At 40.7% G+C, this 27,553-nt stretch overlaps 1 protein-coding gene across 3 annotated transcripts in view; it reads left to right on the plus strand.

Moving 5' to 3' along the window:
- Positions 1-27,553, plus strand: part of RASSF7 (Ras association domain family member 7) — a 139,923-nt gene that overhangs the window by 35,955 nt on the left and 76,415 nt on the right. For 2 of the 3 annotated variants that reach the window (XM_061609995.1, XM_061609997.1), the window contains exon 1: positions 24,081-24,521. The exons of the other annotated variant lie outside the window; for it this stretch is intronic. The gene's annotated coding sequence lies outside the window, so the exon portion shown is untranslated. Of the gene's footprint in view, positions 1-24,080; positions 24,522-27,553 lie in introns of those variants that run through there. 3 annotated transcript variants of the gene reach the window in all.

Genomic DNA, 27,553 nt, shown 5'->3' on the forward strand with positions numbered 1-27,553 from the left:
AGCATTAACTCCATCTCCTACTCTTGGCTTTACTTGTTGTGGTATGACAGCATCATTATCACCTGAGCTTGAAGCCTTCTGGGGCCGTGGAAGCTAGTTATGTGTGGTATAGAACAAAACATGCAGGGGAAATTCCTGTACCAGCTGCAGCTTCTCTTCTTGTTGCAATTCATTTTAGAATCATAGAATAGTAGAGTTGGAAGGGACCTATAAGGACATCAAGTCCCACCCCCTGCTCAATGCAGGAATCCCAATCAAAGCATTCCCGACAGATGGCTGTCCAGCTGCCTCTTGAATGCCTGCAGTGTTGGAGAGCCCACTACCTCTCTAGGTAATTGGTTCCATTGTTGTATGGCTCTCACAGTGAGGAAGCTTTTCCTGATGTCCAGTCGAAATCTGGTTTCCTGCAACTTGAGTCCATTATTCTGTGTCCTGTACACTGGGACAATCGAGAAGAGACCCCGGCCCTCCTCTGTGTGGCAACCTTTCATGTACTTGAAGAGTGCTATTATATCTCCCCTCAGTCTTTTCTTCTCCAGGCTAAACATGCCCAGTTCCTTCAGTCTCTCCTCATAGGGCTTTGTTTCCAGTCCCCTGATCATCCTTGTTGCCCTCCTCTGAACCTGTTCCAGTTTATCTGCATCCTTCTTGAAGTGCGGAGACCAGAACTGGACACAAGATACTAATGGCAAGGAGGGAGGCCACTCACTGGGTACAAACCAGTCCTTGCTGTTGCTACTGCCAATGGGAAAATATAGTTCATTTTAAAAAAATAAATTGCAAAGAGTACAATTACACATTAGCAGGTTGCTTCTTCCCATCTTTTGTTTGGAACAAGTACAAATTGAATGACTAGCTTAGCCTTTCCCAACCTTTGGGTTCCCGGATGTTGCTGGACTACAACTCTCATCAGCCCCAGCCAGCATGGCCAATGCTCAGGAATTATGGGAACTGTAGTCCAGCAACAACTGGGGACCCAAAGGCTGGGAAAGGCTGGACTAGATGATATACTAATGTTGCTAGCTGTAGGTCAGTTATAGATTTAAAAGTAAAGTCATCTACGTTCTGTTGGAATGTATGAGGTTCAACTCCAACTTGGTGGGTTGAGGCTGCATGGGGTTAAAAAGGATAGCTAGGGAGGAGACCTCTTTGTTGCTAGGCTATACCTGTCCTTTGATCCTTGCCGTCTCTCCCCCTCCTGCTAGACTGATATGCAAAGGATGTTGATCCCAGTTCCTTCCCACCTTCCCAGTTCCTTCTCTCTTGAGAGGGGAGCAGATCTTTCCTTTGTCTCTCCCTCTCAACCAGCATGAGAGCTGCACTGGGACCAGTGCAGACTGCTCCAACACAGCTAGTTAGCTAGATATAGGACTCTTTCCTATCAAGCATGTACTTCCAGAATAAAGTAGTTGTTTCTTATTTTACAGCTTAAAGTCTCTGTCTAATTTGCAGGGAAGGTAGAATCTTAGCAAAGATTCAAACACACACACGTCAGCTCGCTCAATACTCTCCGCTCTGCTACGCAACTCAATAGAATTCCAACATATTCTATTCCCTGCCCTGTCTCAGATTTTATTGATGACTTTGGCAACATATCCCCACCACCACCATGTTCCTTTCGTCAGGAACAATACCCTCCTCCTTTGATGCAGCAATTTTGAAGGATGAATCAAACATAAACATAGGGTGTAAGCCATCATTCCAAAGATTATTAAATAGGTCTGTAAAGCATGAGATCACTGTTGCATCCAAAGCACAGACAAAACCTAAACAGAGACTGAAGCCCTCTCCTCTTTTTATGATTTTCCCTATGTTCATCAGATATTTGTTTTTTATCCACTCATCTTGGAATTTTACTTTTACCACCTACATCTCATTCCAGATTCCTCTAGAGAAGATATTTGAAACCTGGTTATCCCCCCTCCCATCAAAGTTGTTTTTATTTTTAAAAACTCATCAATACCTCTCACAAGTACATTTTGGAATTACCAGAACCATTTGGTTGTTTATTTAAAATTCATATTGCACAGTTAGGTAACTATTTTATTCAGCATCAATTAACACCAAATAGGACCAGCAAATCAAGAAATACCAAAGAGTCCCAAAAGCATTTTGAAAAAGCACAACCATTGCAAGGAATCTAAATATCAGCAGGTACAGAAGGTATATAAACCTTCCTCAGGTGGTTATGTCCCAGGTACACTCCCACTATATCCCCAACATTGGATGAACCTGGAGCAGAGCTTCTGAAGGATACCTTGAAGCTATTACAAGGTAAGGGCATTCCTTAGTCATTTCCAGATAAGTTCTCTCTAATGTTTATGTTTTTATACCATACTTCAATCATATTCTCAGGGCTGTTTACAATAAAAAAATAAAAAATGCAAATACAATACTTAAAAAAAAAGGCAAAAGGCACAACATTTTAAAAGCAGCATAAAACAGTTGGTAGGATCTAAAACATTTGAGAAAATATAAAGGTATTTGCTAGCACCAAAATAAAGCAGGCACCAGGCAAACCCAATTGTTGTGCCAGTTTTGAAACATCTTTCTTGACTCCCAGATGCTGATTGGATTCTGAATATAACAGTGCCTCCTTCACCCTTAACCCCCTTCTAAGCTTTAGCATCAGCCAATTCAACCCCGCTCCAGCTACCATCTCTTTTGGATATTAGTAGGGGAACAATTGTAATTTCATCGCAGAAATAGTGAAAAGAATGTGCAGTCTGTTTTATTTGATCAGAAATGACCTTTAGATAAATAATTTCCATGGTGTAACTCTGTGGTGTGTGGCGTATAGTTCTGATGACATCATCAAGATGACCACCATCAAAATTCACAAAATCATGAATATCTCTGTAAATAGTGGATGGATTTTAATGTATAAAGTCTCATTTTGTTTTGTTTTTTTAATATAAATTTTTATTCAGATTTCTAAAACAAAACAAAACAAAAAGAAAAGAAAAAGAACAAATTAATAACTAATACAATAAAAATATTGACTTCCGATTTGTCTTAAATCAGCTATAGGTCTATAGTATATAACAAACCTGTCCCTTAATATATTACAAAATCACTTTTCTCCAGTGGTTATCTTGGTTAATCATTAAATCTCATTAACATCATATCATTTTATTCTTTCCACAAAAAGTCAAAGAGAGGTTTCCAGTTCTTGAGAAATATTTCTATCGATTTTTCTCCAAATAGACATGTCAATTAATCCATCTATTCAAGTCTAATAAATCCAGTAGTTTCAACAGCTATTCTTCCATTATCAGTGTTAGTTCCATCTTCCATCGTCCATCCTTGCACACATAATTCTGCTGTCATAGTCATATAGTAAGAGTCTAATAGGAATTTCCTTCATCACAAATATTTTCTTGCCATCAATTCTGACTGTGTTGCTGAAATATTGTTGTAGAGTCATATCTCTGTTCTTCTTTTTTACGGGGTGCACTAGCACATCTCTTGAGAGTTTTTCCATTGTCACATATCTGGAATTAATTCTATAAACTTTCTCTATCTCAGGTTCCATCAGATCATTCCAGTCCAGAAATTTGTTTGAAACATTGATAAATTTACCTCTGATATCTTCACCAATTCCTTCAGAGACAGCGCTGAATTCCAAGCAATAATCTTTGTCACTAGAATCCATCACAGCTATAAAGTCCAAATCTTTTTCAAATTCCACATTTGATATATCTATTCCAATCTCTAGGACTTGCACCTTCCCTTTAATTTTTCTTTCATTTCCTGTTGCTTGTCCAGTTATATCTTCTTTTCTCATAGAATCCTTTATTTCTTTCAGCTCGTGTTTCATTTTGCCAAATTCAATTTTCATCTCTTGTCTGCTCTGTCTCAATTCTTGTTTCGTTATCTTAATCTCATCCATTATTTTCTGAAACATGTTTAAAGAGAGAACCCCTTCCTGTACATCCAGGGTCTCGGCTGCTTTCTTGATTGTCATTCTTAAGACCAAAAAAACCCCCCTTCAATTTCCAATATAGCCACTATTCTCAAGCAAAGAGCAATTTATTTCTTTTTCCAGCAACAAAGGAGTTAATATTCCAAGCCTGTTGACATCATCTTCTAGACAGACTGCCTTATCTCTTATGTTACCAAGAGTGCAAAACAAACTTAGTTCCCAGCATCAAAATAATTAGTGACATAAAGAATAAGCAGATTCGTCAAAATAAAGTAGACCAGAAAAAATAGTCCCAAACAAATAGTACTCAAATGTTCATATTAATCAGATATTTCTCTTCAAATTAGATGCCCCTCATCCGTTTATATCTTTATAATGCTCAATTCCATGCCAGCTTTTTGCAATAAAAACAAAGATAAGCTATTTCGATTTTCTTCTTCCTTAATTCCGTGTATAAAAGAGAAAGGTATAACTCACCCAGGGATTCTTTGTTGCTGATTCTATAACAAATCTCTTTTACTGTAACAATGATAAGAGTGATAGTAGATAGTAGTAGACAGAAGGATGCTTGCCTGTTAAAATCCGTTTTTCTTTAAAGAAAAAAAAAAGTCTCGCTTAGTCAGTTTGAGCTTGCTTGAATTCCCTGACTCCGTCAGACGCTGCTGGCTACACCTTCGTTCATAGGCGATCCTAATGAATTCCAGTCCCCAACAAACACAACGAAGCTTCTGTGGGTGATCTCTTCGTTTCTCCCTTGCCTGGGAGAAAGTTTTTACCAGTCAAAAAATTATTCTGACTGTTTTTAAAACTGAAAAAGCTTCCTCTGAGACGGGAGCTCGTCTCAGAGGCAGTCACAGGCGGAGCAATCCTCCTGGGAAGTCATAAAGTCTCATTTTGTAGGCATTTCACAGAACTATAAATTTGGTCCATACAACTTTAACTCAAAAGTCAATAATTTTTATAGATGTTTGCATATTTATAATCTCAACCCTATCTCTATACTAGTTTGGGGTGTGATACAGGTAATAAATACTAAGCCGATGCTAAGTTGGACCAGGAATTTGCTATGAGTTTTTAAGTGTATTGTTAGGCCAAAGGCAGCCTGAAGTGGAAGGTAATGTGTATGCCTTACTGAAGTTGAAGTGCAATATGAGGCCTTCCTTTCTGTCAGGCACTGATACATAAGATACCCTCTGGTCCAAAAGCTTGATCTCACTCTCCATGGTATCAAACCTTTATGTTCGAGTTTAAGTTTGCAGCTGCTCCTGCATTTGAAAGTACTGCATCCTTAACTGACTTCAAATGAATATTCTGTGATTGTTTTTTGGAGACAGGATTGCTGAATTCTACGCCCATTTCAAAAAGTTCACTTTCTATGAATGTTTTCAGTGTTTTTGTCAACATAGTGTCTTCCTCTTTAATGCCTTTTGAGTAACACATTTCCCTGTAATGTCTCTCAGCTTCTTCCATTGAAAGAATCCTACCTTCCAAAAGAGTCTCTACTACACTGTCAATAAACTCCACCTCACTTTCACATTCTGCCAGATTAGATGGTGTTTGAGCAGGCTTTTGCACACTTCACAAGATATTGGTTAAATTTCTCATGTAACATACTTGATGATAGGATGTATCATATGCATGAGCATCTTTTGGATCAAAGCACCCACTCAGCTTCAGTTTCCATATGGTATTCTCACTTAACTGAACGGCCTCATAGATCTTCTGACCCACATCCATCATGGAAACAAAGTGTAATGGTGGATGCTTTTGAGCTTTGGTCTATCGCGAAAGAAACAAACTTGTGCACCTTTTGATCTTGTTCAAGGAGGATCATTCCTGCTTACCACGCTTTCACTAGCCACTTTTTAAATTATATATTTCCAAATTACCTGTTTATGTGCACTTCTTGTAACAGGACAGATGCCACTTTGCTTTGTATTAGTATAATTCTTCTGGAGTTGTTTTTACAGAAAATTCTGCCACAGTTTGTAATTACCATCTTCACATTTATGTAGAAGTTTTACAGCATCCAGTAGTTTCTGTGTAGATTTTGAGTTTTCAACCAAAGCCTCTTTTTGTTGTTCTTGACACCACAGACACAATTCCAAGTCTATACCAGTCACACGTTTGCATTTGGATGATGAAGGCTGATCAATCTGCATAACTCCATCCATAGTTCCATTATATTTGTTTACCTGAAACATGCACAGAAAAAATTACAACACAATCAATGACACTACAGTATATGCTTGCAAATATAATGATATAATAAGGTACAGTGAAAATTATTGATTTTTGGGTTACACTTATTTTGTAGCTCTCTTAATTACCTTTAAACAGAGACCTTAACAATTAAAATCCATCTACTAGTTATGGAGATATTGATGGTTTTATGATGACATCATCAATATTATGCGCCACACATCAGTTACACCATGGAAATTGTTATTCTGCAGCTCTCTATTTTATCTTTAAATTGAGACATTATACATTAAAATCCTCCCACTATTTACAGAGATTATACAGCTATGAGAGTGGCTTTTTCACATTCTGCAATGTAAAATTGAAAAATACCCCCCTTGCCATTCTGATGCTTCCCATAAGCTCATTTCAAAACCTTACAAAACATATAGTCCTTAACTCAGAAAAGCTTGCTTAACAACCCTCTCAATTTTCATGGCGATGCACAAAACAGTCAGAAAGAATTGAGAGTTTAAAGTCTAAAGAGAGAGGGGCTTTCATTTAAATTTGGGTGTGAGGCTACATGTGCCTGTTGTAGAACAAAAAGGTGGGGGAAATGCTGAAAAGCAATGATACTGTTCACAATGTTTTCCTTTTGGAAAGGAAAGGGGCTTCCCCTCTGCCCAGTGCCCATCCACCCAATCTCCCCTCCCCCACCTCCTACCCTCCCTCCCCCTCCGCCAGGTCAGTGTTGGACTATGACCTGGGAGGCCAGAGTTCGATTCCCCACACAGCCATGAAGCTCACTGGGTGACCTTGGGCCAGTCACTGCCTCTCAGCCTCAGAGGAAGGCAATGGTAAAACCACCTCTGAATACCTTTTACTATGAAAATCCTATTCATAGGGTCGCCATAAGTTGAGGTCTACTTGAAGGCAGTCCATTTCCATTTTCAAACATGATTGCACAGAAATAAATCCCACTGAACTAAAAAAGTATGCAACTGATCAAACCCACCTTCCCTTCTCCTCCCTCGTATTTCTCCCTCTTCTCCCTACCCATGGTCAGTTTTACCTAGCTTAAGCATGATTGCATGGGAGTAAATACCATTGAACTCAATAAGCATGCAAATGATCAAACCTGCCCTCCCCTGCCCCTCCTGCCCCTCCCCTCTCCCCTCCCTTTCTCCTTCCCTCTCCTCTCTCCTCCCTCTGCTCCTCCCCCATGGTCAGTTTTACCTATCCTAACCATGATTACATAGCAGTAAATCCCATTGAACTCAATAAGCATGCAAATGATCAGACCTGGCTTTCCCCTCCTTCACTTATTCACAAAAATAGAAGCAAAAGAAAATGATTTCCTATAGGAAACTAGACTAAAATTACAAAGTAAATCAGACATATTTAAAGTGACTATCTGAACTATGTCAACTGTCTTAATAATGTTGCTTCATCCCTGCTAAAACAAGATCAGTACAGCACATGTCTTGTTTCTACTATTTGGGCTGATTGCTGGTATTGCCACCACTCACCAAATGCTCAGGGGCACATGTTACCAAATTCTTCCAAGCTACACAGGAAGTGGATTGGACTGTGAAAGACCAATCCAAATTGCGTTTGCATTTTGACAACTTTATAGGGCAGTCCAATATCTCAGAGAGGAGGTCAGGTCTCCTGCTCTCCTGGTGCATTCACTACAGCTGCCCAATTTCCCTGCTTTTTAAAGTTTGATAGAAATATATGTGGGCTATAGGTACATTCTTAAACTGCAATGTTTTTTGCCTATTAGTGAATCTTCATGGTTTTGTGAATTTTGATAGTGGCCATCTTGATGATGCCATCAGAACTATATGCCACCCATCATAAAGTTACACCATGGAAATGATGTGCCTACAGGTAGTTTCTGATCAAATAAAACCAACTGCACATTCTTTTCACTAATTCAGCCAATGGGCACAATTTCTTTACATATGCTCCATTAGATGAGTCCAGAACTTTCTGTGTGGTGGCCCTGGACATAGGAAATGCCTTCCCTGGATGGGTAGGCCTTTCTACCTCCTTTGTCTCTTTTCAGAGACATGTAAAAAACATTGTGTGTTCTCTCATGGTTTGGGGAGCTCAGATCTTAGATCTTTGACTGTTAATGTTGCTTTTTAGTTTTTATGACTCTTTCAATAATGTGTTAAATTATACCAAAATTTTATATGTAAGCCATTTTGAGAACACTTTCAACACTTATTGAAAGTTAGTATATAAAAGCTGTAAATAATTGCCTGCTTAAAGAGGTGGAACCTGGGAGTTCTCTTGTCAACATTAAGCAAATGTCATTTGGCTATATCAGCTCAATAAATGGAAAGTTGCTTTAGCATTTGAATCAGGAGTGGAGAACTTTTAGCATGCAGGCCACATTTGGCCCACCAGGCCTCCCCATTTGCCTGCAAAGCTATTTGGGGGAAGCCAAGGCCCCCCTACAGGTGACATCATACATGGCATCAGGTGCGGAGCCGGTAAATGTAGAGCTTCAAAGGAACAACTGGGAGCTTAAAGTCGGCTCCTGATTGTTTATTTGCTGGAGCAAGGAATGCTCCCAACCATCCATAAGCTGATGGGCAGTAGGAGCACACCTTGCTCAAGGAGGGAGAAGTGGTTTCCATTGAGTGGAAATCGCTTCTCTCTCCTAGCATGCCCTTTGATGCTGCTCCTAGAAACATAACTCTTGAAAAGCAGTTCATGTGTCTTCTGCTTATTCCAACACAGAGAGGTGGCATAAATCAGAACCACATACCATGGGACTAAACCACACTAGGCAAGTACCAGAGGACTGTTCTATTGAGAGGCCTTGAAGAAAAATTCAATATACAACACCAGTGTGTGTGTGTGTTTAAAGTCTGTGGCACAGCCTGTCTTAAAAATGGGTAGTTTTTCTCATGGCTCACAACTCTACTTCTGGGATATACATACCTAGGATCTAAGTGATTAGCTCCATCCTTATGTGAAGCTTGATACCGGTACTTGAGAGCAAGAAAGCATTTTGACAATCAGGGAAGGTATCTGATCAAGTGTCAAGACAGGCTTATGCTATGCTGCGCTGAAGCGGCTTCTTCGTGTTTGGAGAAGAGAGGTCAGTGCTAGATAAACAGTTATGCTATTCCAGTAGCCCTAGTCCTTCCATAACACTGTCACTGGGGAGGGAAGAAAAACTCTGAACAGCTGCAGTTTTTGCTTTTGAACCTAACCATACAGGAGGGGTCAATGGGTCACTGTTGTCAGTGCCCCTGGGAAGGAGAAAGCTTCTCCTGGAAAGTCTTTTAAAACCTTAACTAAATTAGTGTAACTGCATTGCTAACTACTTGAGAGATCCAGATGGCTACGGTCATCAGCTCCCTTGCAAGCAGATACACTCAAAGCTGTTTGCATTCCCATACCCAGTAATACAATGAATTCTGCTATATTCCAAGATGGGGGGGGGAGAGAGAGTGGGAGACATGCTTGCTGGTACCTGTGAAAAACAAACATTGGTGGGCCTGGTATGGGGGAAGAATCCTACCAGCTGTGTTGCTTCAGCTTTGTTTTTCCCCACAGACTGGCTTTATAACACAGGCCACAATCCTAAACACATCTAAATGGAAGCAAGATTCACTGCAAGTGGGGAACTTTGCATCTCCTATATTTAATGTCTAAGACTGCTAGGTAGGGGTAAGACCACTGAATTCAACAGGACTTACTTCTGAGTAGACATGGTTAGAACTGTGCCATAACACATTTTTTACAGTGCAATTGTAAGTGTGCTTACTCAGACATAAGCCCTACTATGTCTAATGAGGCCTACTATCAGGTTAATGTAGTTAGGACTGTAGCCTCAGTGTATAGACAGTTTGATATTGTTCATCCTCACAGCAGCCACGAGGTAGATTATTCAAATCATGTATACATAATGTATGCAAAGTATCTGTGGCCCTCTAATTTGCAATATGCTTTCAGTGTTGCTTTTCAGTGCTTGGACAAACCTCTCTCTCTCTCTCTCTCCTCTCTCTCTCTCTAACTAAAATAACCAAATAATGGTAGGACTTTTGACCTCTTATATATTTGCTATGGTATTAAAGAAAATAGCTGTGACATTTTGCTTACCAGGCTTTTGCTTCCCAGATTTCATTTTCCTATTTGTCACACAGTGAGTACAACCTGCAGTGTGCATAGTTGATTTATTATGAGATCCAAGATCACAATTCTTACTTCTGGCATCAGGTTGCAGCATCTGTGGAACTGTTGCCGTTAGGAAAAAGTCAGTGTCAACATACTAAACAGCTTTTGACAATTGTCCAGTGATACAAGCCTTGTCCAGAAAGAGAAACCTCCTCTTGAGAATATCCTGTGAGTGGTGAGCCAGGAGTCCACTATACAATGTAACTTATCTGCTATACATGAAATTTATCCTCTGGATCAGGAAAGAACTGTAGTCAATTGCCCTCAGCATCCCAAATTTTAAACTAATCATGCAGTATACTCCCAAGCTCCAGATGTATGTTTAGGGACATTAAAAAATATATAACTTTCACTTATAATTTTGTAGCAAGGTACTGTAGTCAATTTTCCGGATGTATACATAGTGCATGGAATTTTGATTACTTCTCAAGGAGAGAAAAAAAATCCTTACAAAACCTGAAAGGGGGAAAGAGGTGAGAAAAACTCCACTTCCTTAAGATATGAGTTACCATTAATACTAAAGGAAAATTTGAACTATGACATGACATGATGTATTAAAGAAATTTGAAATCCATACATAAAATCCAATTCTTTACCCCTTAGCCTTTCAGTGGTGGGTAAATATCAACAAATAACATATTTACTGATAACATTGTGTGACTGAAGGTGAAGAGCTCCTGGGGTTTTTTTTACAAGTGCTTATCAAACACTGTTTTGCTAAGATCAATGAGAGCTGCAGTTTCTTCCTATCTCTGAAAAGTCTCTGTGGTGTTTTAAGTTACACTTAACTAGCAGTAGGCAAGAGAATACCTTTCCCTTGAGGATTTGTTTACTCAACTATGAGGCCAGAGAGGGGAGAAGGCCAACTGGGTGGAGCTGAGGTGGCCCATCAGGTCATCAGGGTCATGGGATAAACCAGAAGGCAATGCTGGGGAACGCGCAGTGTTAAAAAGTCAGAAGAAGCTTTATGGCTTTAGACATGAGATCAGGTAACCACTTGGAGGGTTGTTCAGGCAGACCTACTTTCACAAGTCAGCAAGGCTTAATTTAAACCAGGACTCAAATCTGTTTTGAATCCCTGGGATCAGCATTGAAATGTTTAGGGAGTCCTTTTGAGTATGTTGGTTTGTGTGTGAGAAAAATAAATGAGCTGTAGATCAGCCAAATAACAAAGTCACCTTGCATATTTTGTGTATTTAGTAAGTATTATAAACAAGGAGGCAGTGAAGTTCATTGTGCAACTGAATCTACAACTGATTTCACCATCTGGCCACCAGCCATCCACAGACTTGCTATGTGTTTCTCCTGTGTATGTATTCTGCATGAAATTAACTCCAGACAAATTTTGAGTTAGGATGATTTCTGGAAGATAGAAGTGGACAAGGTTCTGTAGCAACTTTGTGTTTTTAGAGAAATAAGAAAATAAGACCTGCCCAGTTACCTGGGTAAGTGGAGGAAACTACTAGATTGGGACTTTTCTGGACTCCCATAAAGAAGGAGATATAGTTCTTTCAATTCTGTGAGGTAGTTCCCCATCTCTGGAATGCCCTCCCCTCTGAGATGTGCCTGGCATCAACATTATTAATGTTCTAATGAAGATACATTTGTTTGTCCAAGCCTTTGGGATGGGCTGAGTAGTGCAATGGGTTAGTCAGTTGTGATTTTGTATAATGTGTGTCAGTTTTATTTTGTTTATTGTAATACTGAATTTTAAAGTAATATGTGGGTGTAATTTGGTTCTTATTATGTATTATTTTAATGAAGTTATATATCTCCACCCATCTCTGGGACCTTTGGATGAAAGGCAGATTACAGATGCCATAAATAAATTCCCAGATTAGTGCTGAAACGGAAATTACTACTTTATATCCAGGCGTACCTGCACATTGTGAGTCTGTTTGGACTTAATGCTAAGTCAAATGATGGTGTAACATGAAAGAGTAAATGTGTGGGTTCCTGGAGCAAAGATTGCAGCCGCTGTGCTCTTCCACACTAACCAAAGTTAAGCCATGGTTTGGTTTAGCTTTAGGTCTGAACCCAGACTAACGACAACCTATAACCAAGATTTGTTCTACCACTTGTTGTTCGTATGGGTGAGACAAACCATGAGCCTGGGTTCAGAGACAATATTAAGACAAACCATGACTTAGCCCGGCTTAGCCCTGGCTAACACAGGGTAGCAGCACTGTAGGAGGAGCATAGCAACTGCAATCTTTGCTTGTTTGCAGTAAGCCATTGTTTAGCATTACTTCTGAGCTGGGTCCTAGGATCATTCCTGTGGCCAAGTTCCTGGAACTCTGGGTAAGAGACCTTTGCCTCTTATATCCCAGGCATTTTAGCATGTGTTTTAAATTGTTTTTATATTGTTTTAAATTGTTAAATTGTGTTTTAAATTGTTTTTAAAATATGTGTTTTAAATTGTATATTTGTTTTAATGTTTTTGGTTGCTGTAAACCACCCAGAGAGCTTCGGCTATGGGGTGGTATACAAGTGCAATAAATAAATATGCCAGGTACCCTGCCCCCACCCCACCCTTCCCAATCAGATCTAACTTGAGTCCTTTTTAATTTCTCATGACCACAGACATTGGAAGCGTGGTGAACCTGGCAACTTGTATCTCCTATCTGTTGCATACATTTTTCTTAAATGTTGGTAAACCTAGTCCAAAAGGCATCTTGCAGCTGCATTACTTCCAGAACACAGAAAGAATTTCATTATCATTTTAAACAAGTAAATGCTATCACAAGGTGACAAATAGTAAACTCCAAGCATCTTAAAGATTGCCAAGATTTTGGTGGAATTTTAAGGCTGCAATCTTATGCACATTTACTTGAGAGTAAGTAAGCCTCATTGAATACATTCATAAATATTCAGAGGACTATGCTGCACAAATCTCAATGTGTATTGTTTGCAAAGGTGGCAAATTTTTCAGATCATTTTTTTTGGTATGTTTCTAGATCAGGGGTGGTAAATCACCACTCCATAGGCCAGAACCAGCTTTCTAGTACTTTTTTAACGGCCTGCCAACACCCCAGTTTTGCCAGTAACAGTGGAATCTGTAGCAGATGACACTGTAGTACTGGGCTGGATGAAGAGGTTTAAAGCAGTCCTGGCTCAGTACTACAATGGGGAGGAAAATTGCACCTTCTCTGATCTTCAGATTCTACATCTGAAGAGGAGAGAGCACATGATTTTCCTCCCAATCATGGTGCTGGACTGGATGGAGACATTTAAAATGGTCCAAGTGCTTTAATGGGGATGACAATAGGGCCCTCCTTGCTCTTCATATCGCTTTGAAGAGCAGAGAGGGCATGGGTTTCTAAACTGTATACTCGTCAAGGAAGGATGATGTCTTCTATGGTACAACATATATCATCTGAACCTATCAAGTAACTAGGAAAGAAAAACAAAACAATTAAGATTGTTAAGTGACATTGTATATACATTTTGTCTTCTCAAGAGTCACCCCTCGCAGATAGTGTAAGCCTTAAAATATGCTACTCGTGTGTGTGTGTGTGTGTGTGTGTGTGTGTGTGGCAGGAAAGCATGGCTAGAGAAATAATTTATCCTTTTGTCTTATGGCTTGATACAGTGAAACTAGATGACCTGGCTCAGTATCCTATAGGATCATGCATAATAGTCTGGAGCAAGAATATATTTGGTGCCCTTGTGATGGTCCTGGGGTGGGGTGAAAAGTAACGCCCAACGCTGGCACAGAACACCAGTCCTACCATTAGATGGAGTGAGGTTGCCTGCCTCAGATGGCAGATTTTGAGGTGCCAGAAAGAGCAAAAATAGTCAATAATGTATGTTTTCTATGGGGGGACGGGACTGTTTGGGTTTTCTGTCTCAGGTGTATAAATGTCTTAGATCTGTGGCCCAGCTGCCATTCAACAAATTGATGCTCCTAATCCCCTGCTCCTGCCATCAGCATGAGAGATGGACCACACTGCATGCAATCTTGATGGCTCAAAAGACACTTACCCACTCAGTTTTGCTGAAAGCAAAGGGACAAATAAAAGTTGTTGTTTTTTTGCAGAGAGCAGAGTTGTCAATTTGCCATGTCAGGGAAGCTATTTTAGTCCTTTTCTATAATGAGAATGGGCCTGCTTTTTCCTGAAACCAATTCATGCTGCCTTCCTACCTGGTTCTGCCTTTCTTTAGTCTGTAGGATTTAAATTCCAGAATACCTGAAATTAAGGGCCAGCCCAAAATCTTTTGAGGCAAGGCTCAGTTTCTTTAAAATTCTAATCCTTAAAGGCTTTAGCAAATGACTGGAGTTTAGAAAACATCAAGTAGACACATTTCATTTCTGGCAGTTCTCTAAACAGATTATTTTTTCAAGCCCCCATGTTGACTGCTGCCAAGAAAGGCGACAGTTTTATGGCACCGCCTTATCATCAGAGGAACACAGACTTTTAATTATTTTTATGAAGCAGGTTTATCTTGCTGCATTCAACAGAAACCCCCTGTTGGCTTTTTCTTATAATCAAAGCCAGTGTGCAGCAGGGATTTCCCCTTTAAAAAAGCAGAGGTTATATTTTGTAATTATGGAATCTAGAATCTCTTAAACCAGAATGATTTCATCATCTTAACATTCTGATGTTCAAGTGGCTTTTCTGAACTGTTTTTAAAAACAGGCTTGTACTTTCCCTGCCATGGAAATAAACAATGTGGTCTAAAGAACCCAAAGAAGCCCTGGCCTTGAACTGACAACCACACATGTGCTTAGTTCTCGTAGTATAAGCATTGTAGTTGTTAGACACTGGCAAACAGTAGCAGTAGTATAAATTAAGAACTGTATTTCTGAATTTAATTTGAGCAAAATTGTAGCTCTAGGAATTCTCCATGCAAATACCAGTTTATGTTCACAAAGCCCAAATTTAGGGAGAACAAAAAAGGAAGGAGTGGGTTGTTGGAAGTAGTCATTTAAAAGTTACAAGTTTTCATATCTTTCAACTTTGTAGTGGATATCAATTTTGACACAGGACATCCATGATCAAGATCTCCTATAGCTTTTTCTTTTTCTCAGATCAAAGCAAGGATGTGTGTGTATCAGATTGGGGCTATAGTGTGTGTGTGTGTGTGTGTGTGTGTGTGTGTGTGTTGTGTGTGTGTGTGTGAGAGAGAGAGAGAGAGAGGTGTTTATATAATTATTTTGTTTGAGATGAGGATTTTACTACAAAAGAAAAAACAGTAATACAATTATAAAGAAACTTAAAACCGTGGGTGTTTATTTCCCCCCATTTTTTTTAGATAAGGATTTTGCCACATCAGAACAATAACACTAGTACAATTATAAACCAATAACAAAATAGCAGTGTCATTTTTAATCAACCCTCCCAAAACCTACTCTGTGTTTCATGGGGCAAAACCTTCAATGAATATTCAGGTACCTGAATGGTTTCCCTCGTATGACAAATAACAGCTTTGAGGGGGGAATTTAGATCAGGAAAACAATATGTTTAAAGAGTTAAACAATCCAACACCATTGCCTAATTCAATTCCTCTTTAGTCTAAAATAGCAAAAAAACCCAGCAGCAGCTGTGAGGATATTCTATAGCACGTCTTTGGTCCTAAGACTTTCACTGTGAAGACTCTAGTAGTAGGGAATCCCATAACTGCTTCTGGAACTTTCTCTGATCAATATGCAGTGCTGTAACTAGGCAGGTGCAACAGATGCACAGGCACAGGGCCCAGGACGAAGGGGGCCCTGAAATGGATTTGCTGAAATGAAAATTATTTATAAATAATTGTTATATCGTATTTGTTTTATTATTATTTCCCCCCCCAAAAAAAATTAAGGGCCCCAAAAATAAAACCTTGCACAGGGCACATGAAAAGCTAGTTATGCTACTGTCAATATGCTACTAGTATAGTAAGTGACTGATTCTCTGGATAGGCCACTCAGTTGCAACCATTGACTCACTTCCTGTGTTTTGCTACTGGCTTACATAGAAGCAGGATAAAACTTTAGAAGTGTATCTTTGTTGCAGGTAAAAATAAATGCGTCATCTGAATAACTGCCAGTAGTTCATGTGGCAAAGCAGGTTGTTTCCTTGCAGATGTTGGTAGTATGACATTAAAGCACTCCCCATGTGTTGGCTTGCAATGACTCCAAGTACATTGTTATCCAGTCACCAGTGGAATCCTAAGCCTTAGTTATGTCTGCAGCTTAAAGCTTGTCATTGTTCTAGAGCTGCTTTTTTATAGAGAAGGTAAGGAATTGAGGGTTTCCATGTTTTTATGGACATAGGAGACTCTTTGCTCTAAATAGTGACCTAACAGGCAGAAATTAACAGGGGCAGCTTCCCCTTTGCTGCACTTATTTTCATGCTGGAAAAAGCTTCACCTATTCATTTCTTCTTGCATGCAGCTGATGGCACAGAGCATCTGTCAGGAAAAGAGATGCCAACCATATCACTTAACTAGGTCAGCTGTGTATCATCTGAAGTTTGGATCTATATGGCTTTCTCTGGGGAGCCTTCGAAACAATGGAACGTGGAGAGCAATCCCAACCTGCCGAAGCTCTGCAGAGCTAGCACCACATCTGCAACCTGGCCACTCACAATGGTGGGAGGGGGCAGGCAGATAAGGCCCAAATTGGGCTCTATGCCAAGCTGGTGCCAGCTATGAGAGCAGCTCTGGATCTAGCAGATCCTGGGCCAGCTCGGCCCCACCCTTAGAACACACTGTTTTGGGGGCTCTTCTGGCAGGAATTCTGCCAGTGGGCTTTCCACCTGTCTGCCTGCTGGTGGGCAGAAGGGGAGGTCTACACTGATGGGAGTAATGGTGACCTGGCAGAAGCGTGTAGAGGGATGCTTCTGCTCAGTCCTCCCATTGTAAGGGGAGCTTGGATTGCAACCTTAATCACGGTACTGAAAGAGCTGTACTATTGGATTTTTTTTTCTTGTGAAGCTTTTGAAAAGCTATTAGTAATATTAAACAAAACTGAAAGCCAGCAATATTTGTGCCATAAAAAGGACAAGCAGGGATTCATGCCAAAGGAAAAACAAGATTTTTCTTTTAAAATGCTATTGGAATAGATCAATATTCACTGTCCAGGTTGGGGCTGCTAAAGTGAAAATAGCACTGGTTTAGCATAATGGGAGGCATGTGAAGGCTGCAGTGCTGTGTACAACTTATGCACATTTTGTGTTTGTTTTCTTCAGTTGAAATCTTTATTTAGATTGATAGAATAGTAGAGTTGGAAGGGGCCTATAAGGCCATTGAGTCCAACCCCCTGTTCAGTGCAGGAATCCAACTTAAAGTATACCCAACAGATGGCCATCCAGCTGCCTCTTGAATGCTCCAGTGCTGGAGAGCCCATAACATCCCTAGGTAATTGGTTTTCAGCCCAATGCTCCAGTCTATCAAGATCACTTTGAATTTTGTTTCTGTCTTCCAAGGTATTAGCTATCTCTTGTATCATCTGCAAATTTGATAAGCATTCCCTGCACTGCCTCATCCAAGTCATTAATGAAAACATTGAAGAGCATTGGAAGCAGGACTGAGCCCTGCAGTACCTCACTTATTACCTCCCTCCACTTTGAGAAGGAACCACTGATAAGCACTCTTTGAGTACGATTCTGTAGCCAACTGTGGATCCACCTGACAGTTGTTCCATCCAGACCACATTTAGCTAGCTTGCTAATCAGAATATCATGAGGCAAAGGCTTTGCTGAAGTAGAGATATAGTAAGTCAACAGCATTTCCACAGTTGACCAGGGAGGTCACCCAATCAAAAAATGAGATAAATAAATGAGGTTTTAACTGCTATATGTCACAGATGCATAAATAATCATATACTGTAAGACTGCACTCCTAAGTACGTTTAGTATGAAAAAGTCCCATTAACCTCTGTGTGATTTCCTGCTGAAGTCTTTAAAGAAGGTGGGCCTGAACTTACACAACAACTTCATAAGCTCATCGAAAAAATCTGGATGAGGGAGGAGATCCCGGAAGACTTTAGGGATGCCATAATTATCACCCTTTTAAAGAAGGGTGATAGAACAGATTGTGGGAACTATTGAGGTATCTCTCTTTTTGCTACTGCAGGTAAAATCCTTGCAAGGATCCTCGCAAATCACCGCCTGCCAATCTCAGAGGATGTCCTCTCCGAATCTCAAAATGGTTTCCACCCTTCCAGGGGCACAGTGGACATGATCTTCACTACATGACAGCTTCAAGAAAAATGCTGGGAGCAGAATTGACCTTTATATATGGCTTTTATTGATCTGACTAAGGCCTTTGACACTGTGAATTGAACCACTCTCTGGACCATCCTTCTGAAAACTGGATGCACTGATAAATTTGTGAATATTTTGCAACTCCTTCATGACAACAGGACAGCAACAATTTTGGACAACAATGGCTTTCAGAGCGATCCATTCAGAGTCGGATCAGGCATAAAACATGGCCAGAGATCATTGTGATGTACTCCTCACTAGGGCCATGACGAGTGCTGATGACTGCTGGACAGATCACCGATTAATTTGATCCACTATGGCCATTAATATTGTTCCTCAACATAGGCTCCAAGGAAGAAAACCAAGGCATAAAATGAACATGCATGCCCTTCAAGATCCTATTAAGCGAGCCTGCTTTCAAACAACTCTCAAGAAATATCTACCGACTGGACTCCTTGTAAATGTCGCGGAACACTGGATTAAACTGAAGACATACATTATTGCAGCATGTGAACAAACTATTGAATACCAAACTAAGAAACATCAGGATTTATTTTGATGAGAATGATAGTGAGATTAAACATCTCATTGACAAGAAAAGAAAAGCCTTCCAGATATGGCAGAAAGACATTAACTGTGCTGCTAAGAAAAAAATCTATGCCAGTGCAAAGGCTGAGGTCCAAAGACGAATTAGAGAACTTAAGAACGCCTGGTGGATAAAGAAAGCTCAAGAAATCCAGCACTTTGCAGATACTCACAATGCACGGGGCTTTATTAATGCCACAAAGGCCATCTATGGACCAACAAATTACGGTACAAATCCCTTACATTCAGTGGATGGTAGCAAACTTCTCAAGGATAAAGAGTCTATTGCACTGCACTGGAAAGAGCATTACCTCGACCTCTTTAATCGTAACTCTATCGTGGCTGATGAAGTCTTCTTGCAAATTCCACAACAACAAACTAGAGACGAGCTTGCAGTATCCCCTAATTTGGATGAAGTCAGTAAAGCCATCAATCAAATGAAGAACAACAAAGTTAGTGAACCTGATGGGATTCTACACTTTATTGAGGGGAAACTTCCTACTGGTGTGGAAATCATATATTGAACAGATGGAAAGCTTTTTAATCTCAGTAGCCTGAATGCAAAAAGTCAACCTCTGTTGTAGAACTTCAATATGCCAATGATAATATAGTCTCTGCACATTCAGAGAAAGATCTTAAAATTATCCTAAATGTCTTCGCAGAAGCATATGGAAAGCTTGGGCTCTCACTTAATATTAAAAAAAAAAAAGTGCTTCATCAACAGGTGCGAACTAGTCCCTCTGTAGCACCATCAATACAGCTTAAGGTTGTAATGTTGGAGAACGTTGATCACTTCCCCTATCTCGGCAGCCATCTCTCTGTAAAAGCTGACATCGATGCTGAAATTCAACATTGTCTGAGCTCTGTGAGTGCCGCATTCTCCTGAATGAAGCGTAGAGTGTTCAAGGATCGGGATATTTGCAGGGAGACCAAAATGCTTATTTACAAAGCCATTATACTACCAACCTTACTGTATGCCTGTGAAACATGGACCATTTATAAACGCCACTCCCAACTTCTTGAAAGATTCCACCAACGCTGCCTCCGGAAAATTCTGCAAATTACTTGGGAAGACAGACGGACTAATGTTAGCATTTTGGAAGGAGCAAAGACTACCAGTGTTGAAACAATGATCCTTCAACATCAACTTCGCTGGACCGGCCATGTTGTTCGAATGCCTAATCACCATCTTCCAAAGCAGCTACTTTACTCCCAACTTAAGGATGGAAAACGGAACATCAGCGGACAGCAAAAGAGGTTTAAAGATGTTCTTAAAGCGAATCTAAAAAAATGTAACGTGAACATCAACAACTGGGAAGTCTTGGCCCATGAACGTCCCAAATGGAGGTCGGCTGTTATCAAAGGTTCTGTGGACTTTGAAGAAGCACGAGTACAGGGCGAACGGGACAAACGAGCTAAGCAGAAGGCACGTCAAACCAATCCTCATTGCGACCATCTTCCATCTGGAAACCTATGTCCTCACTGTGGGAGGCTGTGTGGATCCAGAATTGGCCTCCACATTCACTTATGGGCCCACTGTTAAAGACCTTATCTTGGAAGACAATCTTACTCGGCCACAAATGATCGCCAATGAATGAATGAATGATTTACTTTTGAGAAAATATGAACAAGATTGGATTACACCAGCTTTTCCTAACCTGGTGCTCTGCAGATGTTTTGCACTACAACTTTTGTAAACACCAGCGATTTGGGGTGAATTTTTTTTATTGCTTTATTTTTTGGGATAAAATTTTCCATTCCATACATTCATTAGTAACAATGGATGTATTTGCCAATTGCAGATACAATATTAGGCAAGCTTGGTGATTTCAAAGCTTTTAGGTTTGTTTACTAAATACAGCATAAACATGCTAAATTAGTTTATTCTCTGGTTTATACACTGGTTGCCAGTTGTATACCGGGCCCAATTCAAGGTGTTGGTACTAACCTTTAAAACCCTATACGGTTTTGGCCCATTTTATCTGAAGGAACGCCTCCAGTATCACCAAATATGCCGCCAAACAAGATCAGCCTCACAAGACCTTCTCTCGGTCCCACCGGTGAAAACAGCTAGGCTGGTGCGGACCAGAGAGAGGGCGTTTTCGATCGTGGCCCCCACCCTCTGGAACTTGCTTCCGTTTGACCTCCGACATGCCTCCTCCCTGATGGCTTTTCGCCGAGCCTTAAAGACCTGGCTATTCAGGCAGGCCTATGGGATTTCTGGGGCGGGTTAGGTTTTTATACTGTATTAATTGAAGGATGGTTTTAGATGAATTGATGTTAATATTGTGATTGGTGATTGTATATGTTTTATATTGTATTTTATATTGTTGTACGTCGCCCAGAGTGTCTGTTAATTCAGACAGATGGGCGACTAACAAATAAAATTTTATTATTATTATTATTCTCTGTGCATCAGAATATGTTCTCATGCAAACAGAATTTTTCCATGCAAATTACTCTTTTTGCAAGGTAGTCTAATTTGCATCAATTTAAAATTTTATGGAAAGCCCACATTACTGGCTCTCACCAGCCAATAGTCAGGGAAAATGGGAGTTGAAGGTCAGTACCATCTGGAAGAAACCAGGTTAGGGAAGGTTGTGTTAAATAACTGCAATATATATGCAAGCCTACTTCCAACGCTCTCCCCTGTTATTAGCATAAGAAGATGAGTTCGTATATTAGTCAGCGTTAGCATCTAGTTCTGCAGCTAGTAACATAGAGTGCTATGGCTATGTAATTCCATTCCAATCAGATAGTTGATTGTCTCTTTTTACTACGTGGATGTAAATTTGACCTGATTTTGTTAAACTAGATTAAATGTACTACTCCAAGATATTGTCTGCATTAGAATTTCTAGCAATGAGAGAAGGAAAAAATAAGAAATAGGTATAACCCACCTCTGATTAATGCAAGTGAGAAGATTTATTATGACTACTTGCTGGGGGGGGCAGGGGCTGGATTAGATGCTTGAGTCTGAGACAAAGCTGAGAGTAGAACATTAATATCCCAACTCAAAACATATTATGGAAAGTATGAAGTCCACTGATTTCAGTGGAACATCCAGCCAATGATGTTCAGGTTGTATTTATTTATTTATTATTTGATTTATATCCCACCCTTCCAGCAGGAGCCCAGGGACAGGAGCCCTGTTACTACTCATTCCACTGTAGGCTGTGGAACAGAAGAAGATGATTCATGTTTAAAGTGCTTAGAAAGCATTTGTAGAGCTGGTTTTCATGTCATTTTTGTCTATGGAATTTTTGAACATCAAGTATGGAAGTAGCCAGAAAAGATCAGTCATCTCTGTAACCTGTGGGTAATGAAAATATCGTATCAAGGTGTGTTCAATAAAGGTCCAAGATGATGTTTGGTCAAACATCTTTGTGGTACTTTCTGAATGCTTGTCTGGTGTTCTGAGTGCTTTTGTCAGCAAGTTGTGTGTTGCAGGAGGTAATGTGAGATCTGGTTTTAGAAAAACTTTACATTCTGATTTTATTTTGACATGTTGGGTATATCTGGCTACCACTATTACAACCATCACACCAGACCTTTGCTTTTTAAAAAAGGGTGACATTGTTAAATTATGTCCATCATAGAGCACAAGGGTATACATATACTATGTGCTTTAAATCAGTCTGAAGTTTATTATGGCTCCCCACAACAAGAACCACTGCAATCATTGTAGCCGTGCCATCCTGGTCTATAGATGGAGTGTGAGGGAGAGACATTTTCAAAATAGGAACTGCAGAACAGCATCTTCTTAAATACTAGCTGATGAATGAGGCCAGTGGTGGCTGGTGGCTCCGTGTCAGCGGGGCAATGAAATCCACTCCAGGTTTTAGTCTGAATTTTCAAGGAGCAAACCACTTCTATCTTTTAGCAATGCTGTGGGCAGGGATCAGAAACATGGGAGTGTAGCTAATCCCAGCAGCACTTCAAGAGACTGTTGATCAGCCGATCAATGCCCTGGGCCCTAGGGCGGGCAATAAATATAATAATTGCAAGTCCCACTTTTGAAAGGGATTGTTCCACTTGGGAGCTCCAAAGTGGTCCTAATTCCAGCAGGGTTAGCATTTAAATGGCATTTGAATGCAAGCCCTGCTTTCCTATAAACAATCAGGAGTGCATTTTAAGTACAGTAGGGCTCTGCTCCCCGCCGTTCCGCTAATGTGGCAGCTTTCCTCCCCTCTTTTAAAGCCACTTTTGCGGCATTTTGCAGCACTTTCACGTGACGTGCCCCATTAAGATCAATGGGGTTCTGCTTTACGGCGATGTCCACTTTACGGCAGGGGTCTGGAACGGAACCTGCCGTATAAGCGGGCCCTTATTGTATCCCAGTTGTCCTTTTGTAGCTGCATGTTTACTTGTCCCAGACCTGACTGTGTATGAGATCAGGTGGTGGGTGTGGCTTGTGGAAAATGGCCTTGTAGGCCAAATTAGGACCCCTGCCAGCCTAATTAGGCCTGTGGGCAGGAGGTTCCCTGCCTCAGCTATATTCTTTCTGCTAATTCAGTTATGAAAATAATTTTAAAACCTTGGAAGAAGGAGAATGCAGACACTCAACTGAACCCTGCAAAAGGGATCTACCTGAGTTGTAGGGAGGATACCTGGTATGATCTATAGTCCGCTGTCACCAGGTTCCAAGCCTCAACTCCCAATGAAGATTCCTCGAAATAGGTAAGGACTGGCTTGATCAGGTGCTTGTTTTCTAAAGGCTGAGGGGAAAAAACCACGAAAACCTGCCAGTGCTCTGGATACAATGTGACAGACCTAGGTGGCTACTCCCCTAGAGCTGGGGAACGAATCCAAAACCCGCCTTCTGTTAAAGGCATAACTTTCAAAAACAAACACAACCTCTCGTCCTTCAAACTTTGGGAATTTGCTGGCTGGCAGAGCAATGAAAGCAAACGGTGGTTGATTGGCCGAGCTGCGCTCCTGCCCTCCCCGTCGTTCTTTTGTAGCTCTGCCCACACCTGGCATAGCAGGAGGACTCGGGGCGGAGCCTAGTCTAGGACAGGGGCGGCGGAGTTGACCAATGGGGTGAGCGTGAGCTGAGCGCTCCGGGCCGGGAAGCTGAGGCCAGGCTGCAGGTTGCAGAGGCGAAGGGAAGCGTCGCATTTCTGCCAGAAGCGCAGCTGAGAGAGGCGCGCGCTGTGTCAGCCAAACCGCTGCTCTGTCTTGAGGGAAGACGCGCGCAAGCAACTTGCTAGAAAACCGAAGCGAAATGCTGTACGGCACTGAGGAGCAAGTTCGCTCCCTGGAGGGTAGCCTCTGACCTTGTGCCGCAGAAGACAGTAGCAGTTGTGTGAGCGGCGAGAGAAGGCGGAAAGAACGCGGACAGCAGTTGCAGGAGGGGTTGGGCTGGATTGGCTGCGTTCAGCAAAGAGGATTTGTTTTACTGTTCCTGCCCCGGCTTATGGGAGTGCAGACCTGGGCAGGTAAGGGAGTGCGTGCAATGCACTCTGTGTCTATCCTCTTCCTCCGTTTCCGGATTGTCTCCTGAGTTTCTGTGGTTTAGTTGCCTTCTGCCTTTACTTTTTCAGCCCCAGAACCCTTTGTAGTCCTTACCATTCTCTAGTCCCATCTGTACTTAACACAAATATACCCCCCCCGCTTCCCTCATGCGATCCACATAGTAGTATTTTGAACTCCCATTTTCTCAAGAGACCCGCTGTGTGGCTTGGAATATTTCTCGCCTTTTATTTCCTTAGACCAAAATTTTCTGGGTCGCATCCACTGATGGTAACAGTGCTGGGTCACTTTCTGGGATAGACTCTGTCTTCCAGAAGTTGGGAATCACTCACTTCGCAAACCGGCATTTATTAATTTATTTGGCTGTGCCCCTACTTGGAAGGGTGGGGCCACCTAGCAATCTACGTCTCCCGTTTCTTTTTCTCGGGGAAAATCCACTCACTCTAAGTCTAACCCTTCTGTGGAGTGGCTTAGCTTGTTCTGTTGCTTGTCTCTCTCCCACCCCTGCGAGTCGCGCATTCTACTGAATACTTGAGGACCAAGTCCCTATTCTGTCGTTTGGCTGCTGGACTTTCAGATGATGCTCAGCCTGCTGTAAAATCAAATTATATGGAGTTCCTGGTTTTATTCTTCTGGAGTTCCTGGTTTTGTTCTTCTGGCGGTGGGGTGGGTTTCCTCTTCCAATGTAAAGTTAGGGTTTTGTTTTTTTAAATAAAGCGTGAGAAGGTCTTACTACAATGTCTACATTTAAGAAAGGGATGGCAATTGAAGCTTTAACTACAAGTGCCCACCTATATCTACCGCAGTGCATTGTGATTTGCATGTGGACTGTCAGCTGAGACTCAAATATGCATATGTATTCCTTGTTGTGCTTGATTTATAAGCATGTAGCCACTTCCGTGAACTCTTTCATTTAGCTGTTTGACCCACCCTATCCCTTAAGGCTCGGAGCATGTATCGACAGCTATAATGATATAGTATATGAACACATGTGAGTTACATTAGAAACATCTTAACAGTAAACATGCATAGCAACAGGCTTATAAGACTGCAATCCTGTGTATTTATATAGAAATACAATGTTTAAGACTAGGATGCAATATTTTCTTTGACCTTTTCCTTTGAAAATGTAACTGGCTCTTCCTGACAGAGAATTCTCTATCTGCTCAATAACTTTTTATATTAGAAACATTTTACTGCTATCTTCCAGTATCCAGCAACGATCAAAGTGATTGGTAGGAGGTGAGGATGAGTAGGCACAGATGGCACCAACAGTGCAGTAGGCTTAGTCTTAATTGCACAAGTTGTATTTACACTCAACGTGGCAACAGAATTTCCGCCTTCCCATGGCTCTGTCTCAAGTTAAGAAGATGAAACAAGCAGCATTTTTATGATGTAACTTTATATACTTCCTCCATTAACAAATCCATTTGCAACCAATGCCGAACTGCCAGTTGCTTTCCATTTGCTCGGAAAGCTCGGCTAATGCTGTACAACAACAATGCTGTAATATTTGTGACTTTTCAACAGGGATGGATTTGCATGTGTTTCCCCCCTGCACTTTTCCTTATGCCAGTTCGCAACAGCTTTCTAATCAGTCTGTAGAGTAGAATAAGCATTTAAGCTGCACTTCAAAAGTGATTCCTATAAGGAGATTCTGTATGTAAGGTAGTCATGTGTTAAACAGTCTTAAACTGCTATACCTGTTATGTAAATCTGGCTGCTCTCCATGGGCTTGTCCTATGCTCACCCCTTTTCCCCAGTGACTTCCTGTAGCATTGTTTGATTATGTGATTCAGGGTTGGAACCCTCTGAGTTCTTGTATTCAGTCCTCTTACTGACTTGGGTTGTGACCTTAGGCAGGTTGCTCTTGTGTTGACAAAAGCAATGCAGTGTGCATCAAAAGGATTAATTTGAATTACTCACACACTTTATTGGGTTCTAATTATAATCACCCAGAAGGAGGAGGCATGGCTGTTGCTATGGAAGGTTCAGTCAGTGAAAGCCTCAATACGACATGCAGTAGCCTTTTTTAAAAAAAGAGCATAAGGAACAGAATAAAAATTATTGAAGTACTATCCTGACCTTATGGAAATCAGAGATGTGTTAGTTCCTGGTGGATAATGCACTGGAATGTATCCCAGAAATCACTATGGGTTGAGTTCTACATGCATTGTTACTAGCTGCAAAAGAGTACAGGATTCATTGATATATGGAAACCATAGATGCACAGTTGTGGGGCTATAGAAACATGTGCTCAACCACTTCAGTTTTCAAGGTTTGGGATGGATTTTGATTTTGCTGAAAACTGGTGTTATCATACCAGTTTAGCAGTAATTGTTCTGGCTATAGTGATCTGAATAAAAGTATTCAGGGATGAGCAACTGAAATAAAAAAGCATAGAAAACAAGATAGTGTACTTGCAGTATTGAATGGTTACTGCTGTATAAATCATAGCTCAAAATTTTATATTTTTTAATGTATAAGAGGCATCTAATAAAAAGGAGTGATATCTTTAAATAATTTATTGTATATATTGTACAGAAATTACCAACAGCAATAAGAAAAAAGGGATTAAAAACAGATAATACAAACAGTTACACCAGGGATGTCTTTAAAATGTTGTCCTCCTTGTTTAAAGGAATAATTATAATATTTTGTGGCAGTGATGTAATTTCTGTAATTGTTAAGGAGTTGATCTTTATCAGATTACACTAGAATGCTACACTTTAGTTATGTACAGTGTGATTATGTGCCCTGTACCTGATCCTGCAAGTCATGATTAAGAAACAGGAACTGCTACGTTTTCATCAAGCAGCAGCATGTATCTAAATTTGAACTATATATGTGATATAGCTTATATGGTATTAAATACAGCCCCCTGTTATAATGGCTAATTATATGGTTTAAAGCTGACAGATAACAAGACTGCTAATTCTGTTTGCTGAGATACTGTATATTGCCCAGTGGCTCAGAGGGGCAAGAAAGGCACACACCT

The sequence above is a fragment of the Rhineura floridana genome, chromosome 2, assembly GCF_030035675.1.
Source record: "Rhineura floridana isolate rRhiFlo1 chromosome 2, rRhiFlo1.hap2, whole genome shotgun sequence".
NCBI classification, from domain to species: Eukaryota; Metazoa; Chordata; class Lepidosauria; order Squamata; family Rhineuridae; genus Rhineura; species Rhineura floridana.